The sequence below is a fragment of the Petromyzon marinus genome, unplaced genomic scaffold, assembly GCF_048934315.1.
Source record: "Petromyzon marinus isolate PM22_M1 ecotype Great Lakes invasive population unplaced genomic scaffold, UKy_Petmar_22M1.pri1.0 PM_G_Scaffold_4, whole genome shotgun sequence".
NCBI lineage: Eukaryota > Metazoa > Chordata > Hyperoartia > Petromyzontiformes > Petromyzontidae > Petromyzon > Petromyzon marinus.
In genome coordinates this window covers 5675018-5697623 of record NW_027422983.1, presented here as the reverse complement: position 1 = coordinate 5697623, position 22606 = coordinate 5675018, and positions in this window count along the sequence as shown.

Sequence of the window (22606 nt, the reverse complement as noted above, 5' to 3'; positions counted from 1 at the left end):
GAATAAACCTATTTAATAAGTCTAAGTTGCTGAAATAAGCCTATTTAATAAGGCTATTTAATAAGCCTAAGTTGCTGAAATAAGCCTATTTCAAAAGGCTATTTAATGAGCCTAAGTTGCTGAAATAAGACTATTTAATAAGCCTAAGTTTCTGAACTAAGCCTATTTAAAAAGGTATATTTACTAAGTCTAAGTTGCTGAAATAAACCTATTTAAAATGCTATTTAATAAGCCTAAGTTGCTGAAATAAACCTGTTTAATAAGGCTATTTAATAAGCATAAGTTGCTGAAATAAGCTTATTTAATAAGCCTAAGTTGCTAAAATAAGCCTATTTAATAAGGCTCTTTAATAAGTCTAAGTTGCTGAAATAAACCTATTTAATAAGCCTAAGTTACTAAAATAAGCCTATTTCATGAGGCTATTTAATAAGTCTATTTAATAAGTCTATTTAATAAGCCTATTTAATAAGTCTATTTAATAAGCCTAATTAATACACCTATTTAATAAACATATTTAATAAGTATTTAATGAGCCTATTTAATAAGTCTATTTAATAAGCCTTTTTAATAAGACTATTTAATAAGTCTATTTAATAAGCCTATTTAATAAGTCTATTTAATAAGTCTATTTAATAAGCCTATTTAATAAGTATTTAATGAGCCTATTTAATAAGCCTATTTATTGAGCCTATTTAATAAGCCTATTTATTGAGCCTATTTAATAAGCATATTTATTGAGCCTATTTAATAAGCCTATTTATTGAGCCTATTTAATAAGCCGATTTAATAAGTCTATTTAATAAGCCTATTTAATAAGCCTATTTAATAAGCCTATTTATTGAGCCTATTTAATAAGCCTATTTAATAAGCCGATTTATTGAGCCTATTTAATAAGTCTATTTAATAAGCCTATTTAATAAGCCGATTTATTGAGCCTATTTAATAAGTCTATTTTATAAGCCTATTTAATAAGCCTATTTAATAAGTATTTAATGAGCCTATTTAATAAGTCTATTTAATAAGCCTATTTAATAGGCCTATTTTAATAAGCCTAAGTTACTGAAATAAGCCTATTTAATAAGTCTAAGTTGCTGAAATAAGCCTATTTAATAAGCCTATTTAATAGGCCTATTTAATAAGTCTAAGTTGCTGAAATAAGCTTATTTAATAAGCCTAAGTTTCTGAATGAGCCTATTTAATAAGCCTAAGTTGCTGAAATAAGCCTATTAAATAAGCCTAAGTTGCTGAATAAGCCTATTTAATAAGCCTAAGTTGCTGAATAAACCTATTTAATAAGTCTAAGTTGCTGAAATAAGCATATTTAATAAGGCTATTTAATAAGCCTAAGTTGCTGAATAAGCCTATTTAATAAGGCTATTTAATGAGCCTAAGTTGCTGAAATAAGACTATTTAATAAGCCTAAGTTTCTGAACTAAGCCTATTTTAAAAGGTATATTTAATAAGTCTAAGTTGCTGAAATAAACCTGTTTAATAAGGCTATTTAATAAGAATAAGTTGCTGAAATAAGCTTATTTAATAAGCCTAAGTTGCTGAAATAAGCCTATTTAATAAAGCTTTTTTATAAGTCTAAGTTGCTGAAATAAACCTATTTAATAAGCCTAAGTTGCTAAAATAAGCCTATTTAATGAGGCTATTTAATACGTCTATTTAATAAGCCTATTTATTAAGCCTATTTAATAAGCCTATTTAATAAGCCTATTTAATGAGTCTATTTAATAAGTCTATTTAATAAGTATTTAATGAGCCTATTTAATAAGCCTATTTATTGAGCCTATTTAATAAGCCTATTTATTGAGCCTATTTAATAAGCCTATTTATTGAGCCTATTTAATAAGCCTATTTATTGAGCCTATTTAATAAGCCTATTTAATAAGTCTATTTAATAAGCCTATTTAATAAGCCTATTTAATAAGCCTATTTATTGAGCCTATTTAATAAGCCTATTTATTGAGCCTATTTAATAAGTCTATTTAATAAGCCTATTTAACAAGCCTATTTAATAATTATTTAATGAGCCTGTTTAATAGGCCTATTTAATAAGTCTAAGTTGCTGAAATAAGCCTATTTAATAAGTCTAAGTTGCTGAAATAAGCCTATTTAATAAGCCTATTTAATAGGCCTATTTAATAAGTCTAAGTTGCTGAAATAAGCTTATTTAATAAGCCTAAGTTTCTGAATGAGCCTATTTAATAAGCCTAAGTTGCTGAAATAAGCCTATTAAATAAGCCTAAGTTGCTGAATAAGCCTATTTAATAAGCCTAAGTTGCTGAATAAACCTATTTAATAAGTCCAAGTTGCTGAAATAAGCATATTTAATAAGGCTATTTAATAAGCCTAAGTTGCTGAATAAGCCTATTTAATAAGGCTATTTAATGAGCCTAAGTTGCTGAAATAAGACTATTTAATAAGCCTAAGTTTCTGAACTAAGCCTATTTAAAAAGGTATATTTACTAAGTCTAAGTTGCTGAAATAAACCTATTTAAAAATGCTATTTAATAAGCCTAAGTTGCTGAAATAAACCTGTTTAATAAGGCTATTTAATAAGCATAAGTTGCTGAAATAAGCTTATTTAATAAGCCTAAGTTGCTGAAATAAGCCTATTTAATAAGTCTATTTAATAAGCCTAATTAATACACCTATTTAATAAACATATTTAATAAGTATTTAATGAGCCTATTTAATAAGTCTATTTAATAAGCCTTTTTAATAAGACTATTTAATAAGTCTATTTAATAAGCCTATTTAATAAATCTATTTAATAAGTCTATTTAATAAGCCTATTTAATAAGTATTTAATGAGCCTATTTAATAAGCCTATTTATTGAGCCTATTTAATAAGCCTATTTATTGAGCCTATTTAATAAGCATATTTATTGAGCCTATTTAATAAGCCTATTTATTGAGCCTATTTATTAAGCCGATTTAATAAGTCTATTTAATAAGCCTATTTAATAAGCCTATTTAATAAGCCTATTTATTGAGCCTATTTAATAAGCCTATTTAATAAGCCGATTTATTGAGCCTATTTAATAAGTCTATTTAATAAGCCTATTTAATAAGCCGATTTATTGAGCCTATTTAATAAGTCTATTTTATAAGCCTATTTAATAAGCCTATTTAATAAGTATTTAATGAGCCTATTTAATAAGTCTATTTAATAAGCCTATTTAATAGGCCTTTTTTAATAAGCCTAAGTTACTGAAATAAGCCTATTTAATAAGTCTAAGTTGCTGAAATAAGCCTATTTAATAAGCCTATTTAATAGGCCTATTTAATAAGTCTAAGTTGCTGAAATAAGCTTATTTAATAAGCCTAAGTTTCTGAATGAGCCTATTTAATAAGCCTAAGTTGCTGAAATAAGCCTATTAAATAAGCCTAAGTTGCTGAATAAGCCTATTTAATAAGCCTAAGTTGCTGAATAAACCTATTTAATATGTCTAAGTTGCTGAAATAAGCATATTTAATAAGGCTATTTAATAAGCCTAAGTTGCTGAATAAGCCTATTTAATAAGGCTATTTAATGAGCCTAAGTTGCTGAAATAAGACTATTTAATAAGCCTAAGTTTCTGAACTAAGCCTATTTTAAAAGGTATATTTAATAAGTCTAAGTTGCTGAAATAAACCTGTTTAATAAGGCTATTTAATAAGAATAAGTTGCTGAAATAAGCTTATTTAATAAGCCTAAGTTGCTGAAATAAGCCTATTTAAAAAAGCTTTTTTATAAGTCTAAGTTGCTGAAATAAACCTATTTAATAAGCCTAAGTTGCTAAAATAAGCCTATTTAATGAGGCTATTTAATACGTCTATTTAATAAGCCTATTTAATAAGCCTATTTAATAAGCCTATTTAATAAGCCTATTTAATGAGTCTATTTAATAAGTCTATTTAATAAGTATTTAATGAGCCTATTTAATAAGCCTATTTATTGAGCCTATTTAATAAGCCTATTTAATAAGTCTATTTAATAAGCCTATTTAATAAGCCTATTTAATAAGCCTATTTATTGAGCCTATTTAATAAGCCTATTTAATAAGCCTATTTATTGAGCCTATTTAATAAGTCTATTTAATAAGCCTATTTAACAAGCCTATTTAATAATTATTTAATGAGCCTGTTTAATAAGTCTATTTAATAAGCCTATTTAATAGGCCTATTTAATAAGTCTAAGTTGCTGAAATAAGCCTATTTAATAAGTCTATTTAATAGGCCTATTTAATAAGTCTAAGTTGCTTAAATAAGCCTATTTAATAAGCCTAAGTTTCTGAATGAGCCTATTTAATAAGCCTAAGTTGCCAAAATAAGCCTATTTAATAAGCCTAAGTTGCTGAATAAGCCTATTTAATAAGCCTAAGTTGCTGAAATAAGCCTATTTAGTAAGTCTAAGTTGCTGAAATAAGCCTATTTAATAATCCTAAGTTGCTGAAATAAGCCTATTTAATAAGCCTAAGTTGCTGAAATAAGGCTATTTAATAAGTCTAAGTTGCTGAAATAAGCCTATTTAATAGGCCTAAGTTGCTGAAATAAGTATATTTAATAAGCATAAGTTGCTGAAATAAGCCTATTTAATGAGTCTAGGTTGCTAAAATAAGGCTATTTAATAAGTCTAAGTTGCTGAAATAAGCCTTTTTAATCAGCGTAAGTTGCTGAAATAAGCCTATTTAATAAGCCCAAGTTGCTGAAATAAGCCTACTTAATTAGGCTATTTAATAAGCCTAAGTTGCTGAAATAAGCCTATTTAATAAGCGTAAGTTGCTGAAATAAGGCTATTTAATAAGCCTAAGTTGCTGAAATAAGCCTATTTAATGAGCTATTTAATAAGTCTATTTAATAAGCCTATTTAATAAGCCTATTTAATAAGCCTATTTAATAAGCCTATGTAATAAGTCTATTTAATAAGTCTATTTAATAAGTATTTAATGAGCCTATTTAATAAGCCTATTTATTGAGCCTATTTAATAAGCCTATTTATTGAGCCTATTTAATAAGCCTATTTATTGAGCCTATTTAATAAGCCTATTTATTAAGTCTATTTAATAAGCCTATTTAATAAGCCTATTTATTGAGCCTATTTAATAAGCCTATTTAATAAGCCTATTTATTGAGCCTATTTAATAAGCCTATTTATTGAGCCTATTTAATAAGCCTATTTATTAAGTCTATTTAATAAGCCTATTTAATAAGCCTATTTATTGAGCCTATTTAATAAGCCTATTTAATAAGCCTATATATTGAGCCTATTTAATAAGTCTATTTAATAAGCCTATTTAATAAGTATTTAATGAGCCTATTTAATAAGTCTATTTAATAAGCCTATTTAATAGGCCTATTTAATAAGTCTAAGTTGCTGAAATAAGCCTATTTAATAAGCCTAAGTTTCTGAATGAGCCTATTTAATAAGCCTAAGTTGCTGAAATAAGCCTATTTAATAAGCCTAAGTTGCTGAATAAGCCTATTTAATAAGCCTAAGTTGCTGAAATAAGCCTATTTAATAAGTCTAATTTGCTGAAATAAGGTTATTTAATAAGCCTAAGTTGCTGAAATAAGCCTATTTAATAAGCCTAAGTTGCTGAAATAAGGCTATTTAATAAGTCTAAGTTGCTGAAATAAGTATTTTTAATCAGCGTAAGTTGCTGAAATAAGCCTACTTAATTAGGCTATTTAATAAGCCTAAGTTGCTGAAATAAGCCTATTTAATAAGCGTAAGTTACTGAAATAAGGCTATTTAATAAGCCTATTTAATAAGCCTAAGTTGCTGAAATAAGCCTATTTAATAAGTCTAAGTTGCTGAAATAAGGCTATTTAATAAGCCTAAGTTGCTGAAATAAGCCTATTTAATAAGCCTAAGTTGCTGAAATAAGGCTATTTAATGAGTCCAAGTTGCTGAAATAAGCCGATTTAATAAGCCTAAGTTGCTGAAATAAGTATATTTAATAAGCCTAAGTTGCTGAAATAAGCCTGTTTAATAAGCCTAAGTTGCTGAAATAAGCCTATTTAATAAGCCTATTTAACAAGCCTATTTAATATGCCTATTTAGTAAGTCTAAGTTGCTGAAATAAGGCTATTTAATAAGCCTAAGTTGCTGAAATAAGCCTATTTAATAAGCCTAAGTTGCTGAAATAAGGCTATTTAATGAGTCCAAGTTGCTGAAATAAGCCGATTTAATAAGCCTAAGTTGCTGAAATAAGTATATTTAATAAGCATAAGTTGCTGAAATAAGCCTATTTAATAAGTCTAAGTTGCTGAAATCAGGGTATTTAATAAGCCTAAGTTGCTAAAATAAGGCTATTTAATAAGTTTAAGTTGCTGAAATAAGCCTATTTAATAAGCCTAAGTTGCTGAAATAAGCCTATTTAATAAGGCTATTTAATGAGCCTAAGTTGCTGAAATAAGCCTATTTAATAAGCCTAAGTTTCTGAACTAAGCCTATTTAAAAAGGTATATTTAATAAGTCTAAGTTGCTGAAATAAACCTATTTAAAAATGCTATTTAATAAGCCTAAGTTGCTGAAATAAACCTGTTTAATAAGGCTATTTAATAAGCATAAGTTGCTGAATAAGCGTATTTCATAAGCCTAAGTTGCTGAAATAAGCCTTTTTAATATGTCTCAGTTGCTGAAATAAGCCTATTTAAAAAGCCTAAGTCGCTGAAATAAGCCTATTTAAATAGGCTATTTAATAAGCCTAAGTTGCTGAATAAGCCTATTTAATAAGTCTAAGTTGCTGAAATAATGCTATTTAATAAGCCTAAGTTGCTGAAATAAGCCTATTTAATAAGCCTACGTTGGTGAACTAAGCCTATATAAAAAGGTCTATTTAATAAGTCTAAGTTGCTGAAAAAACCTATTTAAAAATGCTATTTAATAAGCCTAAATTGCTAGAAATAAAACTGTTTAATAAGGCTATTTAATAAGCATAAGTTGCTGAAATAAGCCTATTTAATCAGCCTAAGTTGCTGAAATATGCCTATTTAATAAGGCTATTTAATAAGTCTAAGTTGCAGAAATGAACCTATTTAATAATGCTATTTAATACGCCTAATTTGCCTAAATAAGCATATTTAATAAGCCTAAGTTGCTAAAATAAGCCTATTTAATAGGCCTATCTAATAAGTCTAAGTTGCAGAAATAAGCATATTTCATAAGCATATTTAATGAGCCTAAGTTGCTGAAATGTCTATTTAATAAGTCGGTTTAATAAGTCTAAGTTGCTAAAATAAGCCTATTTAATAAGGCTATTTAATAAGCCTAAGTTGCTGAAATAAGCCTATTTAATAAGCCTAAGTTTCTGAACTAAGCCTATTTAAAAATACTATTTAATAAGCCTAAGTTGCTGAAATAAGCCTATTAAATAAGCGTAAGTTACTGAAATAAGGCTATTTAATAAGCTTATTTAATAAGCCTAAGTTGCTAAAATAAGCCTATTTAATAGGCCTATCTAATAAGTCTAAGTTGCAGAAATAAGCATATTTCATAAGCATATTTAATGAGCCTAAGTTGCTGAAATGTCTATTTAATAAGTCGGTTTAATAAGTCTAAGTTGCTAAAATAAGCCTATTTAATAAGGCTATTTAATGAGCCTAAGTTGCTGAAATAAGCCTATTTAATAAACCTAAGTTTCTGAACTAAGCCTATTTAAAAATACTATTTAATAAGCCTAAGTTGCTGAAATAAGCCTATTAAATAAGCGTAAGTTACTGAAATAAGGCTATTTAATAAGCTTATTTAATAAGCCTACGTTGCTGAATATGCCTATTTAATAAGCCTAAGTTGCTGAAATAAGCCTATTTAATAAGTCTAAGTTGCTGAAATAAGGCTATTTAATAAGCCTAAGCTGCTGAAATAAGCCTATTTAATAAGCCTAAGTTGCTGAAATAAGGCTATTTAATAAGTCCAAGTTGCTGAAATAAGCAGATTTAATAAGCCTAAGTTGCTGAAATAAGTATATTTAATAAGCATAAGTTGCTGAAATAAGCCTATTTAATAAGTCTAAGTTGCTGAAATAAGCCTTTTTAATCAGCGTAAGTTGCTGAAATAAGCCTATTTAATAAGCCCAAGTTGCTGAAATAAGCCTACTTAATTAGGCTATTTAATAAGCCTAAGTTGCTGAAATAAGCCTATTTAATAAGCGTAAGTTACTGAAATAAGGCTATTTAATAAGCCTATTTAATAAGCCTACGTTGCTGAATAAGCCTATTTAATAAGCCTAAGTTGCTGAAATAAGCGTATTTAATAAGTCTAAGTTGCTGAAATAAGGCTATTTAATAAGCCTAAGTTGCTGAAATAAGTCTATTTAATAAGCCTAAGTTGCTGAAATAAGCCTATTTAATAAGCCTAAGTTGCTGAAATAAGGCTATTTAATAAGTCCAAGTTGCTGAAATAAGCCTATTTAATAAGCCTAAGTTGCTGAAATAAGTATATTTAATAAGCATAAGTTGCTGAAATAAGCCTATTTAATAAGTCTAAGTTGCTGAAATAAGGCTATTTAATAAGTCTAAGTTGCTGAAATAAGCCTTTTTAATCAGCGTAAGTTGCTGAAATAAGCCTATTTAATAAGCCCAAGCTGCTGAAATAAGCCTACTTAATTAGGCTATTTAATAAGCCTAAGTTGCTGAAATAAGCCTATTTAATAAGCGTAAGTCGCTGAAATAAGGCTATTTAATAAGTCTAAGTTGCTGAAATAAGCCTATTTAATAAGCCTAAGTTGCTGAAATTAGCCTATTTAATAAGCCTGTTTAATAAGCCTAAGTTGCTGAAATAAGCCTATTTAATAAGCCTATTTAATAAGCCTATTTAATAGGCCTATTTAATAAGTCTAAGTTGCTGAATAAGCCTATTTAATAAGCCTAAGTTGCTGAATAAACCTATTTAATAAGTCTAAGTTGCTGAAATAAGCCTATTTAATAAGGCTATTTAATAAGCCTAAGTTGCTGAATAAGCCTATTTAATAAGTCTAAGTTGCTGAAATAAGGCTATTTAATAAGCCTAAATTGCTGAAATAAGGCTATTTAATAAGTTTAAGTTGCTGAAATAAGCCTATTTAATGAGCCTAAGTTGCTGAAATAAGCCTATTTAATAAGCCTAAGTTTCTGAACTAAGCCTATTTTAAAAGGTATATTTAATAAGTCTAAGTTGCTGAAATAAACCTATTTAAAAATGCTATTTAATAAGCCTAAGTTGCTGAATAAACCTATTTAATAAGTCTAAGTTGCTGAAATAAGCCTATTTAATAAGGCTATTTAATAAGCCTAAGTTGCTGAATAAGCCTATTTAATGAGCCTAAGTTGCTGAAATAAACCTATTTAAAAATGCTATTTAATAAGCCTAAGTTGCTGAAATAAACCTGTTTAATAAGGCTATTTAATAAGCATAAGTTGCTGAAATAAGCCTATTTAATAAGCCTAAGTTGCTGAATAAGCCTATTTCATAAGCCTAAGTTGCTGAAATAAGCCTTTTTAATATGTCTCAGTTGCTGAAATAAGCCTATTTAATAAGCCTAAGTTGCTGAATAAGCCTATTTAATAAGTCTAAGTTGCTGAAATAAGGCTATTTAATAAGCCTAAATTGCTGAAATAAGGCTATTTAATAAGTTTAAGTTGCTGAAATAAGCCTATTTAATGAGCCTAAGTTGCTGAAATAAGCCTATTTAATAAGCCTAAGTTTCTGAACTAAGCCTATTTTAAAAGGTATATTTAATAAGTCTAAGTTGCTGAAATAAACCTATTTAAAAATGCTATTTAATAAGCCTAAGTTGCTGAATAAACCTATTTAATAAGTCTAAGTTGCTGAAATAAGCCTATTTAATAAGGCTATTTAATAAGCCTAAGTTGCTGAATAAGCCTATTTAATGAGCCTAAGTTGCTGAAATAAACCTATTTAAAAATGCTATTTAATAAGCCTAAGTTGCTGAAATAAACCTGTTTAATAAGGCTATTTAATAAGCATAAGTTGCTGAAATAAGCCTATTTAATAAGCCTAAGTTGCTGAATAAGCCTATTTCATAAGCCTAAGTTGCTGAAATAAGCCTTTTTAATATGTCTCAGTTGCTGAAATAAGCCTATTTAATAAGCCTAAGTTGCTGAATAAGCCTATTTAATAAGTCTAAGTTGCTGAAATAAGGCTATTTAATAAGCCTAAGTTGCTGAAATAAGCCTATTTAATAAGCCTACGTTGGTGAACTAAGCCTATATAAAAAGGTCTATTTAATAAGTCTAAGTTGCTGAAAAAAACCTATTTAAAAATGCTATTTAATAAGCCTAAATTGCTAGAAATAAAACTGTTTAATAAGGCTATTTAATAAGCATAAGTTGCTGAAATAAGCCTATTTAATAAGCCTAAGTTGCTGAAATAAGCCTATTTAATAAGGCTATTTAATAAGTCTAAGTTGCAGAAATGAACCTATTTAATAATGCTATTTAATACGCCTAATTTGCTTAAATAAGCATATTTAATAAGCCTAAGTTGCTAAAATAAGCCTATTTAATAGGCCTATCTAATAAGTCTAAGTTGCAGAAATAAGCATATTTCATAAGCATATTTAATGAGCCTAAGTTGCTGAAATGTCTATTTAATAAGTCGGTTTAATAAGTCTAAGTTGCTAAAATAAGCCTATTTAATAAGGCTATTTAATAAGCCTAAGTTGCTGAAATAAGCCTATTTAATAAGGCTATTTAATGAGCCTAAGTTGCTGAAAAAAGCCTATTTAATAAGGCTATTTAATGAGCCTAAGTTGCTGAAATAAGCCTATTTAATAAGCCTAAGTTTCTGAACTAAGCCTATTTAAAAATACTATTTAATAAGCCTAAGTTGCTGAAATAAACCTGTTTAATAAGGCTATTTAATAAGCATAAGTTGCTGAAATAAGTCTATTTAATAAGCCTGAGTTGCTGAAATAAGCCTATTTAATAAGGCTATTTAATAAGTCTAAGTTGCTGAAATAAACCTATTTAATAAGCCTAAGTTGCTAAAATAAGCCTATTTAATGAGGCTATTTAATAAGTCTATTTAATAAGCCTATTTAATAAGCCTATTTAATACGCCTATTAATAAGCCTATTTAATACGCCTATTTAATACACCTATTTAATAAGTATTTAATGAGCCTATGTATTAAGTCTATTTAATAAGCCTTTTTAATAAGCCTATTTAATAAGTCTATTTAATAAGCCTATTTAATAAGCCTATTTAATATGCCTATTAATAAGCTTATTTAATACGCCTATTTAATACACCTATTTAATAAGTATTTAATGAGCCTATGTATTAAGTCTATTTAATAAGCCATTTTAATAAGCCTATTTAATAAGTATTTAATGAGCCTATTTAATAAGCCTATTTATTGAGCCTATTTAATAAGCCTATTTATTGAGCCTATTTAATAAGACTATTTAATAAGCCTATTTAATAAGCCTATTTATTGAGCCTATTTAATAAGTCTATTTAATACGCCTATTTAATGAGCCTATTTAATAAGCCTATTTAATAAGCCTATTTATTGAGCCTATTTAATAAGTCCATTTAATAAGCCTATTTAATAAGCCTCTTTATTGAGCCTATTTAATAAGTCTATTTAATTAGCCTATTTAATAAGTATTTAATGAGCCTATTTAATCAGTCTATTTAATAGGCCTATTTAATAAGTCTAAGTTGCTGAAATAAGCCTATTTAATAAGCCTAAGTTTCTGAATGAGCCTATTTAATAAGCCTAAGTTGCTGAAATAAGCCTATTTAATAAGCCTAAGTTGCTGAATAAGCCTATTTAATAAGCCTAAGTTGCTGAATAAACCTATTTAATAAGTCTAAGTTGCTGAAATAAGCCTATTTAATAAGGCTATTTAATAAGCCTAAGTTGCTGAATAAGCCTAGTTAATAAGTCTAAGTTTCTGAAATAAGGCTATTTAATAAGCCTAAGTTGCTGAAATAAGGCTATTTAATAAGTCTAAGTTGCTGAAATAAGCCTATTTAATAAGCCTAAGTTGCTGAAATAAGCCTATTTAATAAGCCTAAGTTGCTGAATAAGCCTATTTCATAAGCCTAAGTTGCTGAAATAAGCCTTTTTAATATGTCTCAGTTGCTGAAATAAGCCTATTTAATAAGCCTAAGTGCTGAATAAGCCTATTTAATAAGTCTAAGTTGCTGAAATAAGGCTATTTAATAAGCCTAAGTTGCTGAAATAAGCCTATTTAATAAGCCTACGTTGGTGAACTAAGCCTATATAAAAAGGTCTATTTAATAAGTCTAAGTTGCTGAAAAAAACCTATTTAAAAATGCTATTTAATAAGCCTAAATTGCTAGAAATAAAACTGTTTAATAAGGCTATTTAATAAGCATAAGTTGCTGAAATAAGCCTATTTAATAAGCCTAAGTTGCTGAAATAAGCCTATTTAATAAGGCTATTTAATAAGTCTAAGTTGCAGAAATGAACCTATTTAATAATGCTATTTAATACGCCTAATTTGCTTAAATAAGCATATTTAATAAGCCTAAGTTGCTAAAATAAGCCTATTTAATAGGCCTATCTAATAAGTCTAAGTTGCAGAAATAAGCATATTTCATAAGCATATTTAATGAGCCTAAGTTGCTGAAATGTCTATTTAATAAGTCGGTTTAATAAGTCTAAGTTGCTAAAATAAGCCTATTTAATAAGGCTATTTAATAAGCCTAAGTTGCTGAAATAAGCCTATTTAATAAGGCTATTTAATGAGCCTAAGTTGCTGAAAAAAGCCTATTTAATAAGGCTATTTAATGAGCCTAAGTTGCTGAAATAAGCCTATTTAATAAGCCTAAGTTTCTGAACTAAGCCTATTTAAAAATACTATTTAATAAGCCTAAGTTGCTGAAATAAACCTGTTTAATAAGGCTATTTAATAAGCATAAGTTGCTGAAATAAGTCTATTTAATAAGCCTGAGTTGCTGAAATAAGCCTATTTAATAAGGCTATTTAATAAGTCTAAGTTGCTGAAATAAACCTATTTAATAAGCCTAAGTTGCTAAAATAAGCCTATTTAATGAGGCTATTTAATAAGTCTATTTAATAAGCCTATTTAATAAGCCTATTTAATACGCCTATTAATAAGCCTATTAAATACGCCTATTTAATACACCTATTTAATAAGTATTTAATGAGCCTATGTATTAAGTCTATTTAATAAGCCTTTTTAATAAGCCTATTTAATAAGTCTATTTAATAAGCCTATTTAATAAGCCTATTTAATATGCCTATTAATAAGCTTATTTAATACGCCTATTTAATACACCTATTTAATAAGTATTTAATGAGCCTATGTATTAAGTCTATTTAATAAGCCATTTTAATAAGCCTATTTAATAAGTATTTAATGAGCCTATTTAATAAGCCTATTTATTGAGCCTATTTAATAAGCCTATTTATTGAGCCTATTTAATAAGACTATTTAATAAGCCTATTTAATAAGCCTATTTATTGAGCCTATTTAATAAGTCTATTTAATACGCCTATTTAATGAGCCTATTTAATAAGCCTATTTAATAAGCCTATTTATTGAGCCTATTTAATAAGTCCATTTAATAAGCCTATTTAATAAGCCTCTTTATTGAGCCTATTTAATAAGTCTATTTAATTAGCCTATTTAATAAGTATTTAATGAGCCTATTTAATCAGTCTATTTAATAGGCCTATTTAATAAGTCTAAGTTGCTGAAATAAGCCTATTTAATAAGCCTAAGTTTCTGAATGAGCCTATTTAATAAGCCTAAGTTGCTGAAATAAGCCTATTTAATAAGCCTAAGTTGCTGAATAAGCCTATTTAATAAGCCTAAGTTGCTGAATAAACCTATTTAATAAGTCTAAGTTGCTGAAATAAGCCTATTTAATAAGGCTATTTAATAAGCCTAAGTTGCTGAATAAGCCTATTTAATAAGTCTAAGTTGCTGAAATAAGGCTATTTAATAAGCCTAAGTTGCTGAAATAAGGCTATTTAATAAGTCTAAGTTGCTGAAATAAGCCTATTTAATAAGCCTAAGTTGCTGAAATAAGCCTATTTAATAAGGCTATTTAATGAGCCTAAGTTGCTGAAATAAGACTATTTAATAAGCCTGAGTTTCTGAACTAAGCCTATTTAAAAAGGTATATTTAATAAGTCTAAGTTGCTGAAATAAACCTATTTAAAAATGCTATTTAATAAGCCTAAGTTGCTGAAATAAACCTGTTTAATAAGGCTATTTAATAAGCATAAGTTGCTGAAATAAGCTTATTTAATAAGCCTAAGTTGCTGAAATAAGCCTATTTAATAAGGCTCTTTAATAAGTCTATTTAATAAGCCTATTTAATAAGCCTATTTAATAAGCCTATTTAATACGCCTATTTAATAAACACATTTAATAAGTATTTAATGAGCATTTTTAATAAGCCTATTTAAAAAGTCTATTTAATAAGCCTATTTAATAAGTATTTAATGAGCCTATTTAATAAGTCTATTTAATAAGCCTTTTAAAAAAGCCTATTTAATAAGCCGATTTAATAAGTCTATTTAATAAGCCTATTTAATAAGCCTATTTAATAAGCCTATTTATTGAGCCTATTTAATAAGTCTATTCAATAAGTCTATTTAATAAGCCTATTTAATGAGCCTATTTAATGAGTCTATTTAATAAGCCTATTTAATAAGCCTATTTAATAGGCCTATTGAATAGGTCTAAGTTGCTGAAATAAGCCTATTTAATAAGCCGAAGTTTCTGAATGAGCCTATTTAACAAGCCTAAGTTGCTGAAATAAGCCTATTAAATACGCCTAAGTTGCTGAATAAGCCTATTTAATAAGCCTAAGTTGCTGAATAAACCTATTTAATAAGTCTAAGTTGCTGAAATAAGCATATTTAATAAGGATATTTAATAAGCCTAAGTTGCTGAATAAGCCTATTTAATAAGGCTATTTAATGAGCCTAAGTTGCTGAAATAAGCCTATTTAATAAGCCTAAGTTTCTGAACTAAGCCTATTTAAAAAGGTATATTTAATAAGTCTAAGCTGCTGAAATAAACCTATTTAAATATGCTATTTAATAAGCCTAAGTTGCTGAAATAAACCAGATTAATAAGCCTATTTAATAAGCATAAGTTGCTGAAATAAGCTTATTTAATAAGCCTAAGTTGCTGAAATAAGCCTATTTAATAAGTCTATTTAATAAGTCTAAGTTGCTGAAATAAACCTATTTAATAAGCCTAAGTTGCTAAAATAAGCCTATTTAATGAGGCTATTTAATAAGTCTATTTAATAAGCCTATTTAATAAGCCTATTTAATAAGCCTATTTAATACGCCTATTTAATAAACATATTTAATAAGTATTTAATGAGCCTATTTAATAAGTCTATTTAATAAGCCTATTTAATAAGCCTATTTAATAAGCCTATTTAATAAGCCTATTTAATACACCTATTTAATGAACATATTTAATAAGTATTTAATGAGCCTATTTAATAAGTCTATTTAATAAGCCTTTTTAATAAGCCTATTTAATAAGTCTATTTAATAAGCCTATTTAATAAGTCTATTTAATAAGTCTATTTAATAAGCCTATTTAATAAGTATTTAATAAGCCGATTTAATAAGTCTATTTAATAAGCCTATTTAATAAGTCTATTTAATAAGTCTATTTAATAAGCCTATTTAATAAGTATTTAATAAGCCTATTTAATAAGCCTATTTATTGAGCCTATTTAATAAGTCTATTTAATAAGCCTATTTAATAAGCCTATTTAATGAGCCTATTTAATAAGTCTATTTAATAAGCCTATTTAATAGGCCTTTTTAATAAGTCTAAGTTGCTGAAATAAGCCTATTTAATAAGCCTATTTAATAGGCCTATTGAATAAGTCTAAGTTGCTGAAATAAGCCTATTTAATAAGCCTAAGTTTCTGAATGAGCCTATTTAATAAGCCTAAGTTGCTGAAATAAGCCTATTAAATAAGCCTAAGTTGCTGAATAAGCCTATTTAATAAGCCTAAGTTGCTGAATAAACCTATTTAATAAGTCTAAGTTGCTAAAATAAGCATATTTAATAAGGCTATTTAATAAGCCTAAGTTGCTGAATAAGCCTATTTAATAAGGCTATTTAATGAGCCTATGTATTAAGTCTATTTAATAAGCCTTTTTAATAAGCCTATTTAATAAGTCTATTTAATAAGCCTATTTAATAAGCCTATTTAATATGCCTATTAATAAGCTTATTTAATACGCCTATTTAATACACCTATTTAATAAGTATTTAAAGAGCCTATGTATTAAGTCTATTTAATAAGCCATTTTAATAAGCCTATTTAATAAGTATTTAATGAGCCTATTTAATAAGCCTATTTATTGAGCCTATTTAATAAGCCTATTTATTGAGCCTATTTAATAAGACTATTTAATAAGCCTATTTAATAAGCCTATTTATTGAGCCTATTTAATAAGTCTATTTAATACGCCTATTTAATGAGCCTATTTAATAAGCCTATTTAATAAGCCTATTTATTGAGCCTATTTAATAAGTCCATTTAATAAGCCTATTTAATAAGCCTCTTTATTGAGCCTATTTAATAAGTCTATTTAATTAGCCTATTTAATATGTATTTAATGAGCCTATTTAATCAGTCTATTTAATAGGCCTATTTAATAAGTCTAAGTTGCTGAAATAAGCCTATTTAATAAGCCTAAGTTTCTGAATGAGCCTATTTAATAAGCCTAAGTTGCTGAAATAAGCCTATTTAATAAGCCTAAGTTGCTGAATAAGCCTATTTAATAAGCCTAAGTTGCTGAATAAACCTATTTAATAAGTCTAAGTTGCTGAAATAAGCCTATTTAATAAGGCTATTTAATAAGCCTAAGTTGCTGAATAAGCCTAGTTAATAAGTCTAAGTTTCTGAAATAAGGCTATTTAATAAGCCTAAGTTGCTGAAATAAGGCTATTTAATAAGTCTAAGTTGCTGAAATAAGCCTATTTAATAAGCCTAAGTTGCTGAAATAAGCCTATTTAATAAGCCTAAGTTGCTGAATAAGCCTATTTCATAAGCCTAAGTTGCTGAAATAAGCCTTTTTAATATGTCTCAGTTGCTGAAATAAGCCTATTTAATAAGCCTAAGTTGCTGAATAAGCCTATTTAATAAGTCTAAGTTGCTGAAATAAGGCTATTTAATAAGCCTAAGTTGCTGAAATAAGCCTATTTAATAAGCCTACGTTGGTGAACTAAGCCTATATAAAAAGGTCTATTTAATAAGTCTAAGTTGCTGAAAAAAACCTATTTAAAAATGCTATTTAATAAGCCTAAATTGCTAGAAATAAAACTGTTTAATAAGGCTATTTAATAAGCATAAGTTGCTGAAATAAGCCTATTTAATAAGCCTAAGTTGCTGAAATAAGCCTATTTAATAAGGCTATTTAATAAGTCTAAGTTGCAGAAATGAACCTATTTAATAATGCTATTTAATACGCCTAATTTGCTTAAATAAGCATATTTAATAAGCCTAAGTTGCTAAATTAATCCTATTTAATAGGCCTATCTAATAAGTCTAAGTTGCAGAAATAAGCATATTTCATAAGCATATTTAATGAGCCTAAGTTGCTGAAATGTCTATTTAATAAGTCGGTTTAATAAGTCTAAGTTGCTAAAATAAGCCTATTTAATAAGGCTATTTAATAAGCCTAAGTTGCTGAAATAAGCCTATTTAATAAGGCTATTTAATGAGCCTAAGTTGCTGAAAAAAGCCTATTTAATAAGGCTATTTAATGAGCCTAAGTTGCTGAAATAAGCCTATTTAATAAGCCTAAGTTTCTGAACTAAGCCTATTTAAAAATACTATTTAATAAGCCTAAGTTGCTGAAATAAACCTGTTTAATAAGGCTATTTAATAAGCATAAGTTGCTGAAATAAGTCTATTTAATAAGCCTGAGTTGCTGAAATAAGCCTATTTAATAAGGCTATTTAATAAGTCTAAGTTGCTGAAATAAACCTATTTAATAAGCCTAAGTTGCTAAAATAAGCCTATTTAATGAGGCTATTTAATAAGTCTATTTAATACGCCTATTTAATAAGCCTATTTAATACGCCTATTAATAAGCCTATTTAATACGCCTATTTAATACACCTATTTAATAAGTATTTAATGAGCCTATGTATTAAGTCTATTTAATAAGCCTTTTTAATAAGCCTATTTAATAAGTCTATTTAATAAGCCTATTTAATAAGCCTATTTAATATGCCTATTAATAAGCTTATTTAATACGCCTATTTAATACACCTATTTAATAAGTATTTAATGAGCCTATGTATTAAGTCTATTTAATAAGCCATTTTAATAAGCCTATTTAATAAGTATTTAATGAGCCTATTTAATAAGCCTATTTATTGAGCCTATTTAATAAGCCTATTTATTGAGCCTATTTAATAAGACTATTTAATAAGCCTATTTAATAAGCCTATTTATTGAGCCTATTTAATAAGTCTATTTAATACGCCTATTTAATGAGCCTATTTAATAAGCCTATTTAATAAGCCTATTTATTGAGCCTATTTAATAAGTCCATTTAATAAGCCTATTTAATAAGCCTCTTTATTGAGCCTATTTAATAAGTCTATTTAATTAGCCTATTTAATAAGTATTTAATGAGCCTATTTAATCAGTCTATTTAATAGGCCTATTTAATAAGTCTAAGTTGCTGAAATAAGCCTATTTAATAAGCCTAAGTTTCTGAATGAGCCTATTTAATAAGCCTAAGTTGCTGAAATAAGCCTATTTAATAAGCCTAAGTTGCTGAATAAGCCTATTTAATAAGCCTAAGTTGCTGAATAAACCTATTTAATAAGTCTAAGTTGCTGAAATAAGCCTATTTAATAAGGCTATTTAATAAGCCTAAGTTGCTGAATAAGCCTATTTAATAAGTCTAAGTTTCTGAAATAAGGCTATTTAATAAGCCTAAGTTGCTGAAATAAGGCTATTTAATAAGTCTAAGTTGCTGAAATAAGCCTATTTAATAAGCATAAGTTGCTGAAATAAGCCTATTTAATAAGGCTATTTAATGAGCCTAAGTTGCTGAAATAAGACTATTTAATAAGCCTGAGTTTCTGAACTAAGCCTATTTAAAAAGGTATATTTAATAAGTCTAAGTTGCTGAAATAAACCTATTTAAAAATGCTATTTAATAAGCCTAAGTTGCTGAAATAAACCTGTTTAATAAGGCTATTTAATAAGCATAAGTTGCTGAAATAAGCTTATTTAATAAGCCTAAGTTGCTGAAATAAGCCTATTTAATAAGGCTCTTTAATAAGTCTATTTAATAAGCCTATTTAATAAGCCTATTTAATAAGCCTATTTAATACGCCTATTTAATAAACACATTTAATAAGTATTTAATGAGCATTTTTAATAAGCCTATTTAAAAAGTCTATTTAATAAGCCTTTTTAATAAGTCTATTTAATAAGTCTATTTAATAAGCCTATTTAATAAGTATTTAATGAGCCTATTTAATAAGTCTATTTAATAAGCCTTTTAAAAAAGCCTATTTAATAAGCCGATTTAATACGTCTATTTAATAAGCCTATTTAATAAGCCTATTTAATAAGCCTATTTATTGAGCCTATTTAATAAGTCTATTCAATAAGTCTATTTAATAAGCCTATTTAATGAGCCTATTTAATGAGTCTATTTAATAAGCCTATTTAATAAGCCTATTTAATAGGCCTATTGAATAAGTCTAAGTTGCTGAAATAAGCCTATTTAATAAGCCTAAGTTTCTGAATGAGCCTATTTAACAAGCCTAAGTTGCTGAAATAAGCCTATTAAATACGCCTAAGTTGCTGAATAAGCCTATTTAATAAGCCTAAGTTGCTGAATAAACCTATTTAATAAGTCTAAGTTGCTGAAATAAGCATATTTAATAAGGATATTTAATAAGCCTAAGTTGCTGAATAAGCCTATTTAATAAGGCTATTTAATGAGCCTAAGTTGCTGAAATAAGCCTATTTAATAAGCCTAAGTTTCTGAACTAAGCCTATTTAAAAAGGTATATTTAATAAGTCTAAGCTGCTGAAATAAACCTATTTAAATATGCTATTTAATAAGCCTAAGTTGCTGAAATAAACCAGATTAATAAGCCTATTTAATAAGCATAAGTTGCTGAAATAAGCTTATTTAATAAGCCTAAGTTGCTGAAATAAGCCTATTTAATAAGTCTATTTAATAAGTCTAAGTTGCTGAAATAAACCTATTTAATAAGCCTAAGTTGCTAAAATAAGCCTATTTAATGAGGCTATTTAATAAGTCTATTTAATAAGCCTATTTAATAAGCCTATTTAATAAGCCTATTTAATACGCCTATTTAATAAACATATTTAATAAGTATTTAATGAGCCTATTTAATAAGTCTATTTAATAAGCCTTTTTAATAAGCCTATTTAATAAGTCTATTTAATAAGCCTATTTAATAAGTCTATTTAATAAGTCTATTTAATAAGCCTATTTAATAAGCCTATTTAATAAGCCTATTTAATAAGCCTATTTAATACACCTATTTAATGAACATATTTAATAAGTATTTAATGAGCCTATTTAATAAGTCTATTTAATAAGCCTTTTTAATAAGCCTATTTAATAAGTCTATTTAATAAGCCTATTTAATAAGTCTATTTAATAAGTCTATTTAATAAGCCTATTTAATAAGTATTTAATAAGCCGATTTAATAAGTCTATTTAATAAGCCTATTTAATAAGTCTATTTAATAAGTCTATTTAATAAGCCTATTTAATAAGTATTTAATAAGCCTATTTAATAAGCCTATTTATTGAGCCTATTTAATAAGTCTATTTAATAAGCCTATTTAATAAGCCTATTTAATGAGCCTATTTAATAAGTCTATTTAATAAGCCTATTTAATAGGCCTTTTTAATAAGTCTAAGTTGCTGAAATAAGCCTATTTAATAAGCCTATTTAATAGGCCTATTGAATAAGTCTAAGTTGCTGAAATAAGCCTATTTAATAAGCCTAAGTTTCTGAATGAGCCTATTTAATAAGCCTAAGTTGCTGAAATAAGCCTATTAAATAAGCCTAAGTTGCTGAATAAGCCTATTTAATAAGCCTAAGTTGCTGAATAAACCTATTTAATAAGTCTAAGTTGCTGAAATAAGCATATTTAATAAGGCTATTTAATAAGCCTAAGTTGCTGAATAAGCCTATTTAATAAGGCTATTTAATGAGCCTAAGTTGCTGAAATAAGACTATTTAATAACCCTAAGTTTCTGAACTAAGCCTGTTTAAAAAGGTATATTTAATAAGTCTAAGTTGCTGAAATAAACCTATTTAAAATGCTATTTAATAAGCCTAAGTTGCTGAAATAAACCGGTTTAATAAGGCTATTTAATAAGAATAAGTTGCTGAAATAAGCTTATTTAATAAGCCTAAGTTGCTGAATAAGCCTATTTCATAAGCCTAAGTTGCTGAAATAAGCCTTTTTAATATGTCTCAGTTGCTGAAATAAGCCTATTTAATAAGCCTAAGTTGCTGAAATAAGCCTATTTAAATAGGCTATTTAATAAGCCTAAGTTGCTGAATAAGCCTATTTAATAAGTCTAAGTTGCTGAAATAAGGCTATTTAATAAGCCTAAGTTGCTGAAATAAGCCTATTTAATGAGGCTATTTAATAAGTCTATTTAATAAGCCTATTTAATAAGCCTATTTAATAAGCCTATTTAATACGCCTATTTAATAAACATATTTAATAAGTATTTAATGAGCCTATTTAATAAGTCTATTTAATAAGCCTATTTAATAAGCCTATTTAATAAGCCTATTTAATAAGCCTATTTAATACACCTATTGAATGAACATATTTAATAAGTATTTAATGAGCCTATTTAATAAGTCTATTTAATAAGCCTTTTTAATAAGCCTATTTAATAAGTCTATTTAATAAGCCTATTTAATGAGTCTATTTAATAAGTCTATTTAATAAGCCTATTAATAAGTATTTAATAAGCCGATTTAATAAGTCTATTTAATAAGCCTATTTAATAAGTCTATTTAATAAGTCTATTTAATAAGCCTATTTAATAAGTATTTAATAAGCCTATTTAATAAGCATATTTATTGAGCCTATTTAATAAGTCTATTTAATAAGCCTATTTAATAAGCCTATTTAATGAGCCTATTTAATGAGTCTATTTAATAAGCCTATTTAATAGGCCTTTTTAATAAGTCTAAGTTGCTGAAATAAGCCTATTTAATACGCCTATTTAATAGGCCTATTGAATAAGTCTAAGTTGCTGAAATAAGCCTATTTAATAAGCCTAAGTTTCTGAATGAGCCTATTTAATAAGCCTAAGTTGCTGAAATAAGCCTATTAAATAAGCCTAAGTTGCTGAATAAGCCTATTTAATAAGCCTAAGTTGCTGAATAAACCTATTTAATAAGTCTAAGTTGCTGAAATAAGCATATTTAATAAGGCTATTTATTAAGCCTAAGTTGCTGAATAAGCCTATTTAATAAGGCTATTTAATGAGCCTAAGTTGCTGAAATAAGACTATTTAATAACCCTAAGTTTCTGAACTAAGCCTATTTAAAAAGGTATATTTAATAAGTCTAAGTTG